General features: G+C 43.1%; 1 long non-coding RNA gene across 1 annotated transcript; it reads left to right on the top strand.

The window, feature by feature from the left end:
- Positions 1-16384: 16384 nt before the first annotated feature.
- LOC114615433 lies at positions 16385-18086 on the top strand. The gene is made up of 2 exons (XR_003710471.1): positions 16385-17108; positions 17555-18086. It is a non-coding gene; the product is annotated as an uncharacterized LOC114615433 (long non-coding RNA).
- Positions 18087-19914: the final 1828 nt, after the last annotated feature.

The following is a 19914-nucleotide window of genomic DNA, read 5'->3' as shown; positions in this document are numbered from 1 at the left end:
GAGGGAAATAGGGGGGTATCTGGAGGTTTTGTAGATGTCAGATATGTTTAGGGTAGCCAGGGCCATCATTAATTGTACATTAGGGGGATAAGTGGTGGTTTGTTGTCTCAGGAGTTGGGCTTTAAGGGTCTGGTGTGTTCTTTCTATTATTCCTTGGTCCTTAGGGTTGTGGGGGATTCCTGTATGATGGGCTATTTCTCAGCGTGCTCAGAAGGCTTTAAATTGAGCACTAATGAAACCAGGGCCATTATCAGTTTTTATCTGTTGAGGAATACCCATGATGGCAAAAGTAGAGAGCATATGATAAACTAACCTTCTTGAGTTTTCACCTGTCTGGGCTGTAGCCCATATAAAATGTGAGGAAGTATCTATGGTGACAAAAACATTTTTTTTATCTGCCGAATTGGGAGACATGGGTAACATCAATTTGTCATAAGGCATTAGATTTGAGGCCTCGGGTATTAGTGCCCATTGTTTGTAAAGCTGGGGTGGTAATAAGGGAAGCACACAAGGCACATGTTTTTATTATTCTTTGGAGCTGAGCAAGGGGGATGTGGGGGAAGCGAGCATGAAGCCCTTTTAGATTTGTATGTGTGCGTGAATGAAATTGGTCTGCCTGCTCAGTGGAAGCTATGAATGTCCCTGTTGAGACAATTTGGTCAGCGAATGTATTTCCCTCTGATATAGGACCCGGCAGGGGACTGTGAGATCAGATGTGCTGGATATAGATGAGGGAGGCCCTCTCCTGTAGGAGGGCAGAAACTTGTATGAGTAGAGGGACGAGTGGGTTGTCATCTAGTTTGACATATGATCTCAACAACCAGGGAAGCAAATTGACAGCATATACTCTGTCTGAAAAGAGGTTAAGGGGGACTTTGACATCCTTTAGAGCTAGGTAAATGGCATATAGTTCTTTATACTTATATTAGAGTGGTGTGGGAGCTCTTTGAATCAGAGGATAAGGGGCTCATCCTCAGGGAAGTAGTATATTACTGCTGTAGCACCCCTCTTTCCCCCATTAGTAAATATTGAGGGTGCTCCTGTTATGGGCTTTCTAGAGAACAGTTTGGGGGGTAGCCACCATAACAGAGGGAGGGCAGAGGCCCATTTTTCATCAGGATAATGATTGTCAATTTATCCTGGGAATCCTATTAATCTGATAGCAAAGTGGGAATGATTTTTACTTAGCCACTGAACATCGGAGAGGTAGAAGGGGGTGAGAAGAACGTCAGGTTCTTTTCCTAGGATCTGTAAGGCTTTATCTCTGTCATTTTTAATCACATAGGCGAGTGTATCCACTTCATTTAAGACTCTGGGTGCACCACCCATCGGGGTATGGAGCCATTCCAGCACCCCCTGTGGCTGGTAAAGGGCTCCCATAAGGGTGGAGGAGGAGTTAAAGATAAGAAGATGTACAGGTATTCTTGGGTTACATCTAACAAGAGCCATATCATTTAGGGTTGAATTGACAGATTTTAGGGCTTGGATGGCTTCTGGGGACAGTATCCTAGGGGAGGAGGGACTTTTATCTCCTTTCAGGAGGTTAAATAGGGGTTGAAGGGTGTGGGGAGGTGGAGCCAGGGTCGAAGCCAGTTAAGGTTGCCCAAAAAGCTCTGGATGGAGGCAAGAGTTAATTTTTGAGGGAAGGAAAGAGTGGGTTTGAGAGGGCATATTGAAGTAAGGGAGATCTCTGTCCCTAAAAATGTAATGGGAAGAATAAGTTGGATTTTGTGAGGGGCTATTTTAAATCCCAGGGCAGATAAGGAAGTTATTAGCTGGTCTTTAAGTTGGGAGGGGGAGGTAGACTCGTCCCCCCATAAAAGAATGTCATCCATGTAATTACAGGCATTGAGTCCTTTGTCCAAATAGGGTTTTAATGCAGTGGCTACAGCCTCCTGGCAAATCCTAGGACTATTAGCCATTCCCTGGGGAAGAACAGTCCATTCATATCATGAGGCTGGCCAGAGTTATTAATGGGTGGCACAGAAAATGTAATGCTTTCACAGTCCAGGGGGTGGTGAGGGATGGAAAAGAAACAGTTTTTTATGTCTATTGCTAAGAGGAGAACATTGACAGGAATGGCTGTAATGGGGGGTAGCCCCCTTTGTGGAGAGCCCCAGATTCGCATGGTTTTATTAATTGTCCTCAAATCTTGTAATAGTCTCCACCCTCCTGAGCTTTTTTTTTACAGCAAACACAGGGGTGTTCCATGGACTGTGGGAGGGGTGGATGTGTTGTAGAGACTGCTGCTCCTCTACAAGTTCCTTGATAGCTTTAAGTTTCTCCCTTGATAGAGGCGACTGTGGGACTCAGATACCTTCATCAGAGAGTCAATCAAGGCAGGGAGTAGCAAATCTGACAGTGGCCTCTAGAATTGGGGGTGACTTGCAGGGGGATTATTTGTGTCTCCTTGGGTACTATTTCCTTCACAAGTAATATCTTCTATCTTAATGTGGCCTCTTTCTGGTTGGGTGGTAAGAACCACATCTAGGGCTTGTAAGATATCTCTCCCCAAGAGATTGGTGGTCACTTGAGCCACCAGGGGGCGTATGAGGCCTGTAGCCCCATCTGGGTCTTCCCACCTATAGGTCTGTTTAGTGATACAAGAGTGAGAGGTACCCCCTATGCCTAGGTGCTGGGGCCCAGGGATCAATTGCCAGGCTTTTGGGACTTCTTGCTCCCTTAATATTGTCCGATCTGCCCCAGGATCAATAAGTCACTTGAATGGTTTATTATTTATTTCAATGATTAACTTTGGGTGGGAGCTTTGTGAGATACTGGACACCCATAAGGATTCTACAGGAGTAGTTGTTCCTCTTACTGTCGGGGCTGAGGTTGCCCCATTTGAAGTTTAAAGGCTCTAGTGGCTTGCCATCCTTATTGTATCAGCAGTACAGTTTCTCCTCCAGTGGAAACCTTTTCTACATCGGGGACAGATGGCCTTAGGGGGATTGGAGTCTGTTATAGGAGGAGAGTTTAGTGGGCATTTGTTCCTCCAATGTCCTGCCTCTCCGCATTTAAACAAATTCCATCTGTCCTTACTGCTACTATAAATGCCTGAGCTATGGATGTAACCTGGTGTGTCAAGGTTCCTATTTCTCGAGTCGCCACAATCCACCTGACAGGATGCTCTTCCCGGAGGCCCTGGCAAGCTAGCCTAGACTCTGAGGTCATGCCTTCCCAAACAATGTTTTTAAGGAGAAGGTCGCTAGCTGTGTGGTTGGAGATTTTTTTTTCTAAGCTCGTTTTAGTTCTTAGAATAAAATTGGACAGGGATTTTCCAGGCTTCTGATGGAGGGAGAGCAGGGAGTAGGCAGGGTCTTGCAACCCTGAGGGTGGAGTTAGCCTGTTCCAGGCCTGAATGGCACAGAAGCGGACCTGCTCGTAGTACCCCGCTGGCTGAGTTGTCTGTTGTTCTCTAGTAGAGAAATCTTCTTGACCAAAGAGTTCTTTAAAACTCCATGTTATGTCATCATCCCTCTCCTGGTTTTGACTGCATTGTTGAAGGCATTCATCATGAAATCAGGCTTCTCATTCTAGGAACATTGGGCCGGGAAGGGTGGAACGGCATATCTCTCCAATCTTGGGGGGTATTTAAGTTGGCAATATGGCTCTGAAGGAGAGATTTTGTCCAGGGTGCATGAATGTAATCTTCCTTCACTGCTTGTCTAAGTTCTTTTAGGTCTGAGGCCTGGAGTGGGTACCAGTTAAGTGGTCTAGCCCGGGTAGGGTTGATATTAACTGGGAATGCTTGAGTAGTTTGAGTTACGGGTTCTGTATCAGACTCCTGAGTAGCATGGGAGGCAGGGTTAGTTTTTGTATGGGAGTCCCTGAAATTACAAAGCTGTTGAGTGATGGATGGTGGGGTAAAAGGGACTATGGAATTTTGCAGGGTTTTATCTGTAGGTTCTGAAGGTCTCTCACTCTTGAGGCTTGTCGAAGGGGGAGGGGATTTATTTCTCTTTGGTTGGGGAGTGAGGGGGGGAGTCAGGCGAGTGCTCTTTTGGTATTTTAGTAGAGCCTTGCCTTTGGATGGGGCAGGGGGTAGTGGAGGGGCAGATGGTCTGTTTGGCATTTCCTCTAAGGCATAAGGGAGAATGGGTGGGTAGATGTGTTTTATCTCTCTTATCAATTGGGTAAGGGCTGCAAGGTCTGAGCCAGGGTGATTTGGGGGACCCTGATCTTTGGTCTCTTTTGACTGAGGGGTGTCAAAAGTTGTATTGTTCTCCATCTGTCCTGTTTTAGAGGGCCCTATACATTGTCGAATCACAGCTAAGATTGGTAGAAAACCATGAGGAAGCCTTTTTCCTTCTTGGGTGTTTCTGTTTTTGATAAGGGAGGCTACTCTACTCCATGAATCTGAACTGTAAATATTGTCCTCACCCATGCATGGGGCTGTCTGATGGACCTCCTCCCAAAACAGGGAGGCTTGTTTTTTAGTTATTTTCACCCCTTGGGATTCTAGTAGGACACATATTTGCCTGACCTGGGGTGATTTTTTATGTGATGTGGAATTGCCCATGACAGAAAAGAGGAGAAATGCTTCGTCCAATGGGAATGTTCCTTTGGCTTGATAGCCTCCTGGGATTCCCAACAGCCCAAAATGTTAAGCCTGTCCGCAGATTTGAGATATTCTGGCGACCACTCTAATAGCCTTTAACTGGTCGCTGTGTTACCAGATTTTTTCTTTTTGTCATGAAGAGATTCTAGATAGAAGGTCTTCACCAACACCCATTATGGGCTGTCGGGATTTAAGTAGATGTCAGAGGAGACTTCAGCCTACACCAGGGGGTAGCCCTAGCCAGAAGGCTTTAGCTGCTCCTTCGACTTATTTAAATCCATGCAATGGCTCTGACCAAAAGTGCAGGAGGAAGTGATAGATTATTCGTCTCCAGGCTTGGGGGCTTACCTTCCGGCAGTGTTAGTCCTTGTGGCGCTTTTCGAGCTAACAATCAGTGAGGTAGAGCAGAACAGAGACGGGGAGCCCAAGCACAGCTGGCGGCTTTGGCGCAGAGAGGCCAGTGGCCTCGCGTTGGGTGGCTCGGTTCTTGCAGTCGCAAGCCCCACGTTGGTCGTGCCAGAATGTAGGGCACTGCTCCCGCCAAGAGATTACAGGTGGCCAGAGACGTCCTGAGAGAGTGGCTGGCAGAAACGCCGTAGGGCACCAAGCGGTAGGTGGTGGTGGCCCAGCCTGGGACCAGGCAGCAGACGTGGAAATGGCGGCCATGGGCCTCCCAGGCAGGAGGAGTAGCGTGGCGGCGGTGGTGGTGGAGGTGGCGGGCGTCTGCTCCAGGCCAGGCCTGCGGGAGTGGGCAGATGGACTCTGGGGTTTGGGGCGTGTAAGGCGCCGGCCGAGCCAGCCTCTGCAGCAGTCTCCAGCTCGAGACCCCCCAGAGGCAGGGGTGGCAGCAGCGGCGAAGAGGGAGAGCACAGCTGTGGGCTGAGGCACAGCATGCTTTTCAGTCGCGTGGAGCAGGACCTCTGTCCCAGCCTCCAAATCCAAGAGAGTGTTACCGGCTCTTTTAGTTCCCTCTTTCTGGGGACAGCTCGTAAGATCCCATGGAAGAAAAGTGTTACGGCTCTCTCAGTTCGCTCTGCCCACTGAGAGGAGAGGAGAGTTGTCTTTTGAAATGTGCAGGATAGCCAGCAACTGGGGAGGGATTGCAAAAACACTCTGACAGCAGGAGATCTTACACCACACAGTGCACTTTACTTGGAGCTCTGGGGATATATATACAGTTTTGGGGAGAGAACAGGTAACCTCTATTGGTTTGGTTTGAGGGCTTGGAGATGCCTTGTTTACATGGTGGTGTTATTCCCACATGGTAAAGGCCACGGACCTCTTTGTGAGAAGCGGAAACTAAGAGAGCCATATATAGCTTGGGAAGTCCTGAAGCAACGTTCTCTCCTGCTGGCCTTCTTCAGACCAAGGTTTCCAGGGCTTCAAGGATTTCTACCAAGCTTTCTGGCTTTTCTCATATCCTACTGCCCCCTCCCCCCACACACACAATAGTCAGTTAAGGCACATAAGTAGCTTGACTGAGATTCTGTGGTAATCTCTTGTCTGTAAAGAAGAGAGGATTGTGGAGGAAAGAGGCAAATGTGGCTGTCGCTATAGCTCTACAGCACAATTGATCTAAAGTGTCTTCTTCAGGAACATCCTCTCCACTGTCCATCACAGGGATATTCTCCCCACTGTACACCACTGGGATATCCTTCTCACTGAACACCAAGATGACATGCTTCCCAGTGTCCATCACAGGGACTTCCTTCCCACTGACAAGACAGGGTCCAAGACAGGGTCATCCTACAACTGTCCACCATAGAGACATTCTCCACACTGTCCACCAGAGAGATATCCTCCTATGTGTCCATCACAGGGATTTACTCTGCACTGTCCACCACAGGGCATTCTCCTGAATGTCCACCACAGAAATGTACTCACCAGTATCTACCACAGAGACATCCCCATCACTGTTGACCACAGGTACATCCTCCTCCCTGTCAACCACAGAGACACCCACCTCACTGTCCACCACAGAGACATCCTCCGAACTGTTCACCACAAGGATATCTTCCCCACAGTCCACCACAGCAACATCCTGCCCACTATCCCGCAAAGGGATGTGCTCCCCACTGTCCACCACAGAGAATTCCTCTCAACTGTCCATGAATAAGACATTTTCCCCACTCTCCACCATAGGGACATGCTTCCCACTATCCACCACAAGTATTTACTCCCCACTGTCCACCACAAGGCTATGCTCCCCACTCACCTCCACAGGGATATCCTCCTCACTGTCCACCACAGTAATGTTCTCCCCAGAGTCAACCACAGGAATATCCTCCCAACTGTCCACTACAGGTATATGTTCCTCATTGTCCACAACAGGAGCATCCTCCCCACTCTCCAGCACAGGAATGTGCACAACAGTGTCCACTACAGGAACATCCTAACCTCTGTCCACCAGAGGGACTTCCTCCTCAATATCCATCACATTGATATCTCCCAATTGTCTACCACAGGGACATTCTCCCCACTGTCCCCCACAGGAATGTGTTCAGCAGGGTCCACCACACAGACATCCTCCCCACTGTCCACAATATGGACATTGTCCTGACTGTCCAAAACAGGAAATTGCTCCTTATTGTCCACCAAAGTGACATCCTTCTCACGGTCCACCTCAGGGACATCCTCCCCAATGTCTGTAACAGAAACATTCTGACCACTGTCCACCACAAGGACATTCTCCCCACTTTCCACATCGGTATGTGCTCCCCACTGTCCACCACACAGACATCCAACCCACATCCGCAACAGGGACGTTGTCCTCACTGTCGAGCACAGATTGCTCCTAATTGTCCACCACTAGGATATCCTCCTTACTGTCCACCACTGGAATGTGCTCACCAATGTCTTCCACAAGACATCCTCCTCACTGTTCAACACAGGGACATTCTCACCACTGTCCACCACAGGGCTGTGCTACCGACTCTGCACCACAGGGATATCCTCCTCAATGTCAACCACAGTGATGTGCTTCACACTGTTCACCACAGGGACATTGCCCCACTGTCCACCATAGGGTCATCCTAGTCACTGTATGCCACAAGGATGTGCTCCCCAATGTCCACCACAGGGACATCCTCCTCAATATCCACCACAGTGATGTCTCCCCACTGTAGTCTATAGGGATACCCTACTCACTGTCCACCACAGGGAAGTCCTCCCCATTGTCCACCACAAGGATGTGCTCTCCTCTGTCTACCAAAGGTACATCCTCCTCACTGTCCACCATAGGATTGGGCTCCCCAATGTCCACCACAGGAACTTCCTTCCCACTGTCCACCACAGGGTTATCCTCCCAACTGTCCACCAGAGGAACACTCTCTAAACTGTCCAACACAGGTACATCCTCCTCACTGTCCACCACAGGGATTTGCCCCCCACTGTCCAACACAGGTAAATCCTCCCCACTTTCCACAACAAGGATGTGCTCCCAACTCTCCACCATTGGGAGATGCTCCACACTGTCCATAACAGGGACGTCCTCCTCACTGTCCACCACAGGGTAATCCTCCCAAATGTCCACCACAGAGACATTCTCCCCACTGTCCTCCACAGTGACATCCTCCCCAATGTCCACCACAGGGATGTGCTCCACACTATCCAACACCCAGACATCCTCCCCATTCTCCACCACCCGAATGGGTTTTCCACAGCCCACCACTGCTACATTCTCATCCCTGTCCACCACAGGGATTTGATCTCCAGTGTCCACCACAGGTACATCCTCTGCACTGTTCACCTCAGGTATGTGTTCCACACTGTCCACCAAAGGGACATCATCCCTACTTTCCACCACAGGGATTTGCTCTCCACTGTCCACAACCGGTATATCTTCCTCACAGTCCACAATAGTGATGTGTTTCCCACTGTTCACCACAGGGACATCCTCCCCAGTATTCACCACAGGAATGTGCTCACCAGTATCCACCACAGGGACATTCTCCCCACTGTCCATCAAAGGGACATCCTCCTTACTATCCACCACAAGGATGTCTCCCAAAGTCTACCACAGGGTCATCCTGCCCAGTGTCCACCACAGAAATGTGTTCACCAGTGCTCACCTCAGCTACATCCTCCTCATTTTCCACCACAAGAATGAGCTCCCCACTGTACACCACAGGGGCATACTTCTCACTGTCCACCAAAGGGACATCCTCCCAAATGTCCACCACAGGAATATTCTCCCCACTGTCCTCCACAGAGAAATTCTTTCCACTGTCCACCACAGGAATGTGCTTCCTAATGTCCATCACAGGGGTATCCTCCTCACTGTCCATCACAGGAATGTGCTTCCCACTGTTGACCTCAGGGACTTGCTTCTCACTTTCCACCACTAGGACATCCTCCCAATTGTCCACTGAAATGATGTACTCACCTCTGTCCAGCAGAGGTACATCCTCCTCACAGTCCACCACATGGATATTCTCCCAACTATCTACCACAGGGACATTCTTTTCTCTGTCCAGCAAAGGGACATCCTCTGCAGTGTTCACTACAGGAATATGCTCTGCACTGTCCACCAAAGGGACATCCTCCCCACTGACCACCACAAGGTTTAGTTCCCCACAGTCTACAACAGGGACTACCTCCTGACTGTCCAACACAGGAATGTGCAACCCACTGTCCACCACAGGGATATCCTACTCACTGTCCACCACATGAATACACTCACTAGTGTCCACCAGAGGGACATCCTACACATTGTCCACCACAGTAAAGTTCTCGTCAGTGTCTCTCACAGAGACATGTTTTTCACAGTCCACTACAGGGATCCTCCTCACTGTCTCCCACAGGAATTTTCTCACCAGTGTCCTCCAGAGGGACATTCTCACCAGTGTCTACCATATGGACATCCCCCTCACCCCACTGTCCACCAAAGAGCTCAATCCAACTATTAGAAAGCTAAAAACACTAAATTCATGTTACTGGTGATGTTTCTGTTAAGACATGTTTGGACTTTTGCATGAAAAACTGTATCACATTGTCATGCATGTTTCATTGTTTTGTATAAAATGTACATGTAAGTTGCTATATTAGAGCAGAAATACACCATACAGCCTTATAAAGAATCTTGCTATATGAGCTCTCGAAAAGAAAAGCATTCTTAGTTCTGTAGCTAAATGCAAATGTTAAACAGCTGAAAACACTGAATTTATGTTACAGATAATGTTTCTTTTAAGACATGTTCGTTGGATTTTCACAAAAACAATTGAAACACTGGGCCATTCATATTTCATTGTTATGCATATAATGTACAAGTAAGTTGCTATATTACAAATGAATATCACCATACAACATAGTCAAATAACCTGCTGTACAGACACAAGAAAGTAAATAATTCTTAGATCCTGAGCTAAATGCATCTATTAGAAAGCTTAAAACACTGAATGCATGTTACAGGTAATGTTTCTGTTAAGACGTGTTTTTTGGTTTTTTTGCATAATCAATTGTACCCCCCGGCCATGCATATTTCATTGTATTATGTAGAATGTACAAGTAAGTTGCTATATTACAGCTGAAAATCACCATACAACCTAATGAAGAAATCTGCTGTATAGATACACGAAAGCAAAGCATTCTTAGTTTCTGCGTTAAATGCAACTATTACAAAGCTGAAAACACTGAATGCATGTTACCCATTATGTTTCAGTTAAGGCATGTTGTTTGGATTTTTGCATAAACATTTGTACCAGCCGGCCATGTATATTTCATTGTTTTGTATAGAATGCACAGGTAAGTTGCTGAAAATCATTATACAACATAGTAAAAAAACTGCTGTATAGATACACAAACAGCAAATCAAGCTGGAGGACTTGGGATCTTAGAACTCAAGCAATGCCAGGCTCAAGCTAATGCTAGTTTTCCTACAGTGAGATAGGAGGTAGAGAGAGTAGAATCCCCAGCTCACAGTACACTGGTATATGCAGTGGCAAGCAACAAGGGATATGCTTCAGGTACGAATCAACACCAGAGGTCATCCTCTGACCACACAGTTATCCTGGCAACTCATGTGCCCCACAAACACACTGGATATGACTTAAACACACACACACACTCACACTCACACACAAAATACACACACACAATTAAGGCACAAAAGTAACTTGACTGAGATTATGGGGTAATATCTCCTCTGAAAAGAAGGGAGGGTGGAAGAAAGAGGTAAGTGTGACTGACAATATAATTCTACAGCCTAACTGATCTAAAGGGTCTAACCACAGGGATATCATCCCCAATGTCCACCACAGGGATCTGCTCCCCAGTGTCCACTGCAAGAACATTCTTCTCACTGTCTACTACAAGGACATCCTCTAAACTGTCCAACACAGGGACTTTTCCCCACGGTCCACCAAAGGGACATCCTCCCCACTGTCCACCACAAGGTTTTCCTCCCCACTGTCTACAACAGGGACTTCCTCCTGAATGTCCACCACAAGGATGTGCTCCCAAATATCCACCAGAGGGATATTCTCCCACTGTCCATCACAGGGACATCTTCCTCAGTGTACATCAGAGGGACATTTTCCACACTGTCCAACACAGGGATTTCCTCCTCACTGTTAACCAAAGGAATGTGCTCCCCACTGTCCAACACAGGGACATCCTCCCAACTCTCCAACACAGGAATATTCTAACCACTCTCCACCACAGGGACATCATGTCACTGTCCACCAAAGCGATTTGATCAACTCTGTCCACCATACCCCACTGTTCACCACAGGAACATCCTCATCACTGTCCACCAAAAGTATATGCTCCACACTGTCTTCAACAGGGACATCCTCCTCACTGTCCAACACAGGAACATCCTAACAAATGTCCATAACAAGGACATTCTTCCCACTGTCCAGAACAGGGACATCACCCCCACAGTCTACCATAGGGATACCCTCCTCACTATCCACAAAAAAAGGTACTCATCAGTGTCAATCACAGAAATATTCTTCCCCAGTCCATCAAAGTGACATCCTTCCCAATGTACACCACAGTGATTTTCCTCACTTTCTACCACAGCGATATTCTACTCACTGTCCACCACAGCATTGTGCTTCCCATTTTTTCACCACAGGAGAATACTTTCATGGTCCAGCATAGAGACATCCTCTCAACTGTCCACCACAAATATGAGCACCCCATATGAGAAATGCAACATATTCGTCCTTCCAGCACTAAAGGAAACAACCACACAGCTGAAAACACTGAATTCACATTTTATGTGATATTTCAGTTAGGACGAGTGTTTGGTTTAAAGCAGAAACACTTGTACAATCTGGCCATGTATACTTCATTGTTTTATATAGAATGTGCAAGTAAGTTGCTAGATTCCAGGAGAAAAGCACTATAAAACATACGGAAAAAAACATGCTGTAAAGATAGAAGAAATGGAAAACATTGATACTTCCAGTGCTAAAGGCAACTACCAGACAGCTGAAAACACTGAAATCACGTTACATGTGACATTTCAGCTAGGTCGTGTGTTTGGTTTAAAGCATAGACACTTGTACAATCCGGCCATGTGTATTTCATTGTTTTATATAGAATGTCCAAGTAAGTTGCTAGAATCCAGCAGAAAAGCACTATAAAACGTATTGAAGAAACCTACTGTAAAGATATGACAAATGCAACACTTTTGTACTTAAAGCACTAAAGGCAACTACCACACAGCTGAAAACACTGAAATCATGTTATATGTGACATTTTGGTTAGGACATGTGTTTGGTTTAAAGCATAAACCCTTGTACAATCCGGCCATATATACTTCATTGTTTTATATAGAATGTTCAATTAAGTTGCTAGATTCAAGCAGAAAAATATTATAAAATGTATGGAAAAAACCTGCTGTAAACATATGAGAAATGTAACGCATTCTTACTTAAAGGTCTGAAGGCAACTACCACACAGCTGAAAACACTGAATTAACATTACATGTGACATTTCAGTTAGGATGAGTGTTTGGTTTAAAGAATAAACACTTGTACAATCTGGCCATGTATACTTCATTGTTTTATATAGAATGTCCAAGTAAGTTGCTAGATTCCAGTAGAAAAGCATTATAAAAGTATGGAAAAATCCTACTGTAAACATACACGAAATATAACACATTCGTACTTAAAGGTCTGAAGGCAACTACCACACAGTTGAAAACACTCAATTCATGCTACATGTGACATTTCAGTTATGTCCTGTGTTTGGTTTAAAGCATATAAACTTGTACCATCCGGCCCTGTATATTTCAGTGTTTTATATAGAATGTCCAAGTAAGTTGATAGATTCCAGCAGAAAAGGACTATAAAGCATAGGAAAAAAACCTATGGCAAAAATAGGAGAAATGCAATATGTTAGTACTTCCAGCACTTAATGCAACTACCACACAGCTGAAAACACTGAATTCACGTTCCATGAGACATTTCAGTTAGGACGTGTGTTTGGTTTAAAGCATAAACACTTGTACCATCTGGCCCTGTATATTTCAGTGTTTTAATAGAATGTCCAAATATGTTGTTAGATTCTAGCAGAAATGGACTATAAAAGGTAGGGAAAAAAGCTACTACAAAGATATGCGAAATGCAACACATTTATACTTCCAGAGCTAAAGGCAAATACCACACAGCTGAAAAAAATTAATTCACATTACTTGTGACATTTCAATTAGAATGTGTATTTTGTTTAAAGCATAAACACTTTTACCGTCTGGCCCTGTATATTTCATTGTTTTATATAGAATGGCCAAGTAAGTTGCTAGATTCCAGCAGAAAAGGACTATAAAATGTATAGAAAGAACCTACTGTAAAGATCAGCGAAATGCAACACATTCGCACTTCCAGGGCTAAAGGCAACTATCACAGAGATGAAAACATGGAATTCACATTACATGTGACATTTCAGTTAGGAAATCTGTTTGGTTTAAAGCATAAACACTTGTACAATTTGGCCATGTATATTTCATTGTTTTACATAGAATTTCCAAGTAGGGTGCTAGATTCCAGCAGAAAAGCAGTATAACACGTATTCAAGAAACCTACTGCAATGATATGCGAAATGCAAAACGTTCGTCCTTCCAGCACTAAAGGCAACTACCACACAGCTGAAACCACTGAATTCACGTTACATGTGACATTTGTGTTAGGACGTGTGTTTGCTTTAAAACATATACAAATGTACCATCCGGCCATGTATATTTCATTGTTTTATATAGAATGTCCAAGTAAATTGCTGGCTTCCAGCAGAAAAGGACTATAAAATGTAGGGAAAATTCCTCCTGCAACGATATGCCAAATGCAATACATTTGTACTTCCAGCACTAAAGGGAACTAACACACAGCTGAAAACACTGAATTCTCATTACATGTGACATTTCAGTTAGGACTTGTGTTTGGTTTAAAATGTAAACACTTGTACCATCCGCCATGTATATTTCAGTATTTTACATAGAAAGTCCAAGTAAGTTGCTATATTCCAGCAGAAAAGTATTATAAAACGTATGGAAAAAACCTACTGTAAAGATAGGAGAAATGCAACACTTTCGTACTTAAAACGCTAAAGGCAACTACCACAGAGATGAAAATACTGAATTCACATTACATGTGACATTTCAGTTAGGGCATTTGTTTGGTTTAAAGCATAAACATTTGTACAATCAAGCCATGTATACTTCATTGTTTTATATAGAATGTCTAAGTAAGTTGCTAGATTCTAGTGGAAAACCAGTATAAAAAGTATGGAAAAATCCTGATGTAAAGATATGCAAAAAGGAACATATTCATAATTCCAGTGCTAAAGGCAACTACCACACAGCTGAAAACACTGAATTCATGTTACATGTAACATTTCATTTAGGACTTGTATTTGGTTTAAAACATAAACACTTGAACAATCTGGCCATGCATATTTCATTGTTTTATATAGAATTTCCAAGTAGGGTGCTAGATTCCAGCAGAAAAGCACTATAATACGTATTGAAGAAACCTACTGTAAAGTTATGTGAAATGCAATACATTCGTACTTCCAGTGCTAAAGGCAACTACCACCCAGCTCAAAACACTGAATTCATGACACATTTGACATTCCAGTTAGGATATGTGTTTGGTTTAAAGCAGAATCACATGTACCATCCTGTTTCCAATAGCAACACATGGGGCACTAAAAAGGAAGACCATTCTAACTTTGAGAGCAGCTTTGAGTACTGAGTTCCAAGACGGCTTAGGGTGTCGTGCAGTGCTCGCGCCTAGGGATCGCGGGCTGACAGGACTGCCGCAGGACACCGAGGCTGGCATCAGCTCCAAGCCGGGCCAGCGGGGGTGGGTGAGCGGCCTCAAGGTCGGGGGCATGGAAGGAGCCAGCCGAGCCGGCCCAGGGCCTTCAGCAGCCGACAGGGTGGGGCTCACTCCACAGCGGCCTCTGGTCACCCAAAAACCGGAGCGGGACCTCCGTCCCAGCCCCCAAAAGCGAGAAAGTGTTGTCAGCTCTCTTAATTCTCTCCTTCCAGGAGTCGCTCGTGAGAGCCCAGGGAAGAAAAGTGTCTCAGCTATTTTAGTTCAGCTCGCTCTTCCTGCTGAGGGGAGAGGAGAGTGTTGTCCTTTGAAGTGCGCTACTGGCGACTGGCGAGGGATCCCGAAAACACTCTGACAGCAGGAGACCTTGCACCACACAGCAGTAGTCGTTTAATTTGAGCTCTGGAATTATATATATACAGTTTCGGGGAAAGAACAGGTAGCCCCTATTGGTTTGGCTTGGGTGTTTGAGGATTCCTTATTTGCATGGAGGTGCTATCCTATGTGATAAGGGTCACGGGTCTCTTTGGGGGAAGCGGAAGCTAAGAGGGCCATCAGCGTGGGAAATCTGAAGCAACCTTCCGTCCTGTGACCCTTTTCAGGCCGAGGTTTCCGGGGCTTCGAAGATTTCTACCAAGCTTTCTGGCTTTCTCATAGCCCACTGCCCCACATTAGGGTACCGAGTCTGAAATAACTTGTGTTTTTTTAAAGGACTTTTCTGTACCAAAGGCAATAAATAATGATTTCAGTCTTTTACTTCACCCTGTCTCTGTGATGGTTTCAAATGTTGAACAATCTTTCCACTTCAAAAGTAAACCCTACACATTCATGTTACAAGTTTGGCAGTAACTCATACCACTATAAAATCAACAATTTTTCAGAGGATGACTGTTTCAGGACCTCAGAAGCCCAGTGCTTAAAATCTGCAGTTTTCTGGAGATAAAGCTATGTGAAGAAGATGTGGATGCTGTTGTGAGACAAACTATGTTTCAGAACATGAAAACTGACCCACGAGCAAATTATGAACAAACTGTAAAAGATAAAATAGGAATGAGAAACGCTATGGGACATTTCCTTCACAATGGTGAAGTGGTTTATAGTAGTAAATATGTTGATTGTTGCGTCAAGTGCCTATATGTAGGCCAAATAATCTGTGGTTTCAATATATATCTCCAGGTAATAATTCAATTTGGAAGAATCAAATATTTTAACTGACAGAGGAACTAAGTTCCAAGTAGTCTTTTACTAACTAAGTAAGTTCAAAATTTCTTACTTTTGGCCCACACAGATCAACTTTTTAAAGTGTATCAGCAATCTTATCCTAGGTGTTATAAATGAAGATTTTACTTCATCTTGTGCTGTTGTTTTATTATTTTGATTTTATCTGTTTTTTGCTGTTGTTGATGCTGCTGCTGCTGATACTGGTTGTGGAGTTGGTGTGTGTGTGTGTGTGTGTGTGTGTGTGTACTTGTGTGTATTGTGTGCATACTTGTGTGTATATGTGTATTTATGTGTGTTTGTGTGACATCGATAGAGAGAAGAGAGAGACAGACAGAAAGAGTGAGAGAGAGAGAGAGAGAGAGAGAGAGAGAGAGAGAGAGATGCATAGTATAGCCTAGGCAAACAAGTCTTGAGTTCATATTCCTCTGTCTCTGAAAAACACCCATGCCAATTTTTATAATTCGAAGATGAGGTTTAAAGTGTTTTCCAATGTGTGACCTTTTTTTCATTGTAATAATTAGAATAATGTTTTAATAATTTTATCTGATATAAATTGAATTTAATCAAAGGCAATATGCTTTTTTATAACCTCATTATAAGCCAGGTGATGTGGATAAGTATTAAATTTTTCATTGTAATATTCTTTAAGCATCAGCTTATATTTTAGTATAACTCGATTTTTATATTTTTTTAGAAAATCTTCTTGTTTGTCTCTTCTGCCACTTAATGTCATCTCTCACATCTTAATCACCCCCCCAAAACAATTGTCTTCACAAGGATAGGTCATGTTCTGTCACAAATTCAAATAATAATTTTATAGTGTTGTCTCTAACAGCTGAAGATTCCAACTGGCTTTATGCCTTTTAAGTAATATAGTTATCATTCCAAATTCTGTTTTGTTTTCTCTTTTTTTGTTTTTTCAAGACATGGTTTTTCTGTGGAGCCCTGACTGTCCTAGATCTCACAGTGTAGACTATGTAGGCCTTGAACTCACAAAGATCTTTCTGCCTTCCAATGCTGGGGTTAAACGTCTGTGCCACTACTAAGTAGGTATTTCAAATTCTTGTCCAGTAAAATTATAACATTGGTTGTTCTGACAACCTGTGTCACTTTGACTTTCCTTGTTGAATCCCTTATCTCATTTTTCTTTGGTCTGGGGAAAAAAAACAACATGTATCTCTAAAGGTTGCATTTTAAGTATGAGTATTCTCTTAATATAATGATTGATAGATGGCAAAATGTAGCTTTAAAATTCTAATATATTTTTAACTATTAAAGTATTGTTATTTCTAAAAATTGGTTATGATTGGGTAGTAGTAGCTAGTGATATCTACTTACTATGTTACTAAACTGACGTTTAATTTAGTGATCAGTGGTGTGAGCACAGGTATCCAACTGGTATCTACTGTGAGTTTGGTGAAGTGTAAGGTGAGTTATAGACACTAGACCTCTCTCTGTATACTTAAGGACTGTCCTGTGCTTCTCCCATTAGGTTCCATTGGAGACTGGAAACATCATTTGACTGTTGAACAGAGTGAAAGATTGGACAAGATATTACACAGGAACATGGAAAACATCCCGTTGAAATTCAACTGGGACACAAATGAGGAGTAGAATATTAATCACTATGTGAACAAATCATATTAAAATGTACTAAACCAAGGTTGTACTTGAATATTAAAATTAATGTACTTGTCTCACTTAACTATTAGTTATAAAGCATAATTCACAGACAAAATGATGACCTTTGGTCTAGATTTCCATGATATTAAATTCAAATGGAGCTAGTAGCATTGGTTTCTTTTTCCAAAAATATATTGTAATAGAAAGCATAAAACAGAGCTTGTAGATATATTTTTTTAGTATTCTATAGTTCATGTGATTTTTTGCCCTCAATTAATTTATGATCAAACAATCATTAAGAATCTCTTTATTCTGGTAATTAAACTTTAATTTATTTTGCTCAACATCAGTAAGCTTGATACAATGTCCTGTGTGAAATAAAGGCAAATTTTCTTTATAAATAGATGCATTTTAAAAACAATATATTGGGTATCAGTTTTCTAAAGACATAAAAATCAAAGATTAAATATTTTCCAGTTTACAATGAACAAATTAGGAAAAGATCTTTACCAATCCTACATCTGAGAGAGGGTTAATATCCAATATATACAAAGAACTCAAGAAGTTAGACTTTAGAGAATCAAATAACCCTATTAAATACAGAGTACAGAGCTAAACAAAGATTTTGCAACTCAGAAATCTCGAATGGCTGAGAAGCACCTACAGAAACATTCAATATATTTAATTATCAGGTAAATGGAAATCTAAACAACCCTGAGATTCCAGATCACAAGAGTCAGAATGACTAAGAACAAAAATTCAAGTACAGCAGATGCTGGCAAGGATGTGAAGAAATGTCAGGAGCCATAATGGGACAAGTTAATAATTAGCAATTGATCATCCTGAAATGCTTGCCTCAGATTATTATATAATCTGCGACAAGTGTATCCCATTCAGTAAGGCTGTGGCGGATGTATTTTAGGAAAGATCTTGCTATTAGTATGCTTTTCCTATTATTATTATTTATTTATTTTTATTATTATTATTAAACATATGTAATAATCACTAAACAATAGCACACCCCTTTGGAGCAGATCTCTGCAGACCCATGAAGATATACTGTCTTATAGTGATATTATATAGGCAAATAGATGACTTCTTAAATCTTAATGATGATCCTATAAGAATTCCTAAAATTCTATCAATGATTGTTTAGCTCTTTTTATAGTGGGACTGGTATTACGTCCCTTTCTGGTAGTCAAGGCTGCAAGGAGAACTCTGCCAGTCTCCCGAATGTCATCAGTTATTTTGCCCTTAGATAGTAACCAGACTCTCTCCTGCTCAGAGCACATTCCAAGGTGGTCACAAAACAATTAACCAAAGGTCACTAAAAGGGAACTCATGATTTATTATAGGTGCTAGGACAGAAGAGAAAACATTGCCTGGGTTTATCAATACAAAACTTCACTAATTTCGTAGTTATAGTTTTAAACCTTCAGTGAACCTGTATAGTTAGACAGGTGATGGATGTTTAGTCAGATAATTACTCCTAATGGATATGCATGTAAACATTATCTGTTGTAAACTTCTATTTCAATTTATGATTAGAATTTTGGTGTGAACTTGTGATAAACTTTGTAACATGTGATCATGTACTCTGAATGAGGTATAAGACAAAGGGACATTCGTTAGTGGCTAGACTGACTCTCTCTCTCTCTCTCTCTCTCTCTCTCTCTCTCTCTCTCTCTCCCCCCCTCCTATCTCCTCTCCTCTCCTCTCCTCTCCTCTCCTCTCCTCTCCTCTTCTCTCCCCCCCTCTTCTCTTCTCCTCTCTCTCTCCATTCTCTCTCTCTCTCTTCTCTCTCTCTCTCTCTCTCTCTCTCTCTCTCTCTCTCTCTCTCCTTCTTCTTTCTTCCCTGCTTAAAATCTCTCCACTTAGAATTTTTTCTTCGTTATAATTTTTTCCCTTTCCTCACTTAGACCTTTCTGCTTTTCCCCTTAGATAGCTTTCATAGAAAACTTTTTACACTTATCAATAAACTATAACAACTTCTCTAAATGTCCTTTCTTCCTGTGATCTCAAACTAACAGACCTAAGTTAGAGCCTAGCAGCACCTGCAGAGACAGAACAAAGGCATTGCCTAATCCTCTATTGTCCATGGCCTGAGGTGCTAGTGGCCAGAAACTGCAGTTTCTGGCCTCAGAGGATCAAACAGATAGCAGGTCAGCTAGTAAGTAAACTTTAGTAATGTAGACAAGTAAGATTTTATTAAACAGCAACCGTAAATAT

This window comes from Grammomys surdaster, unplaced genomic scaffold (genome assembly GCF_004785775.1).
Source record: "Grammomys surdaster isolate TR1022 unplaced genomic scaffold, NIH_TR_1.0 126663, whole genome shotgun sequence".
Taxonomy (NCBI): domain Eukaryota; kingdom Metazoa; phylum Chordata; class Mammalia; order Rodentia; family Muridae; genus Grammomys; species Grammomys surdaster.
Note: the sequence above shows the minus strand (reverse complement) of the source record. Positions and strands in the feature narration are given on the sequence as shown.